This window comes from Dromaius novaehollandiae, chromosome 14, assembly GCF_036370855.1.
Source record: "Dromaius novaehollandiae isolate bDroNov1 chromosome 14, bDroNov1.hap1, whole genome shotgun sequence".
NCBI classification, from domain to species: Eukaryota; Metazoa; Chordata; class Aves; order Casuariiformes; family Dromaiidae; genus Dromaius; species Dromaius novaehollandiae.
This window is the reverse complement of record NC_088111.1, coordinates 8,351,089-8,352,895: the sequence shown is the minus strand read 5'-3', so window position 1 is coordinate 8,352,895 and position 1,807 is coordinate 8,351,089. Positions and strand designations below refer to the sequence as shown.

Below are 1,807 nucleotides of genomic sequence, written 5' to 3'. Positions count from 1 at the left end.
GGCGCCGGGCGCGTCACGGCCGCGCGGGGCGGGGCGGGGCGGGGCGGGCTCTGCCGCCGGGAGCCCGCGGGGGGGGGCGAGCGGGCGGCCCCGGGGAGCGCGGGGAAGGGGAGGGAGCAGGGGGCTGAAGCGCCCCTCGCCCCGCTGGCGTCGCGCGCGCCTTCCTGAGGGGCAGGGGAGGGAGGAGGGAAACAGCCCCTGCCCGGCGGCGGCGGCCGAGCTCGGCAGGAGGAACAGAGGTGCTGCGGGGCGGCGGCGGCGGCGGCGGCGGGGCGGCGTGTGGGGCGCGGCGGCGACGGGCCGTGTGCGGGATGGAGCAGCAAACCTGAGGGAAAGCGCTCCCGGCCGGCCCGTGACGCCCCCCGGGCAGCGGCCCCCGTGCCCTTCCCTGGGCGCTCGACATCAGCCGCTTTTTCTCTCTGCAGTCAGCCAGAAACCCTGACAAGACAGACAGGAGCGTCCATGCTCCTGGTCCAAATAACCAAACGGGGAGGAGAGCTGCGAACACTGAAGCACCCCAGATCTCCAGGCATCTCCAAGACTCCGGAAAGGGCCTTTTTCTGAGGGAGCTGAAGGTCCGTGCCGAGTGCGGCTCCGGAGGCTTGTAGCGGTGGGTCAGGGAGCAGCTCTGCCTTGCCCCGCGCCACGGAGCAGGGCGCGATGCACGTGCGAAGTCCTCCAGCACGACGCCTGCGCTGGGGAAACCTTCAGTCTGCGGTGTGCAGGGCGCGCCCCGACCTTCCCGTGAACAGGGCTTGAGGCTTGGCAGAGGGGAGAGAAAAAAGTCTAAATATCCTTTCTTTTCTGCCCTTTCGTCTTGTGGCTGCAGCTCAGCTGAGGAGGAAACAGTTATTGTCAATAAAGTCTCAGTTACAACTGCTGGCCTTGTCTGCTCGGGAGATTTCCTTCAGTTTTGCTCATAGTTGTAGTTGGCTACAACCTCTAGCATACCATGGCAAGGCCGCTGTTTGTGTAGAAAGCGCAATTAGAGGATGTCTGCCCGGGTAATTGGGGCAGATCCTTGACCCTAGACAAGGTTAGAGAGCTTGGGAATTAACTCTGTGAATGTTTAACTCTCTTGTTATTGTGAAAGACTTTGCTCTGTCCCTGCCACAGTCAAAATGTTCTCAATCTTTTCCCTGTTTTGTGGTCACTGTCCTAATGTACTTAGTTCGTACGTGTAGTTGGTTTCTCTTCCTTCTTTTGCTTGTTCCACACTTTCCCAAATCTCACTTCTTTAAAAGGGGGATTTCTCCTTGTCATTTGACAAGCATTTTAGGGAAGTATCTTTCCGCTAACGAGGAAGTGTTGTGTTGCATTTGTGTTTTAAGACTTTTTTTCTAAAAAAAGGTCTCAAGCAGTATGTATTCTGGTATAGATACAGTAAGCAAAATCTTCCCCGGGCGTAGCAGCAGCCTCAGCGTAGCTGCAGAGCGCCTGGTGCCCCTGCCAGATGAGTCAGGCACTGCACACTGCGGGGAGGAGATGGCGAGGGCAGGAGCCTCCCACCGCCGTGTGATCCTGGCACGGCCTCCGGATTTGGGACATTTAGGCTCCCTCCCCATCTGTTCCAGGCATGTCCGACTTTGAGGCAAATGGTTTAACCTCTTTCTTTTTTTGCTGCTTTTGTTTTCCTTCCCTTAAAATGGGGAGAATCCTTCCCTGCTGCGCTAGGGTGTTTGTTACAGTGGTAAATTCCTCGGTGTTTGGGAGAGTGCGGTTACCATGGAGACAGGAGCCATGTTGGTACCTGTGAATATTTCAAAAATAAAATAGTGGTGAATCAGACATCCCAAGGGATGAAGGT

General features: G+C 57.7%; 1 long non-coding RNA gene across 1 annotated transcript; it reads left to right on the top strand.

Annotated features, from left to right (window-relative positions):
• Positions 1–79: 79 nt before the first annotated feature.
• LOC112992870 (uncharacterized) lies at positions 80–880 on the top strand. The gene is made up of 2 exons (XR_003261625.2): positions 80–239; positions 426–880. It is a non-coding gene; the product is annotated as an uncharacterized LOC112992870 (long non-coding RNA).
• Positions 881–1,807: the final 927 nt, after the last annotated feature.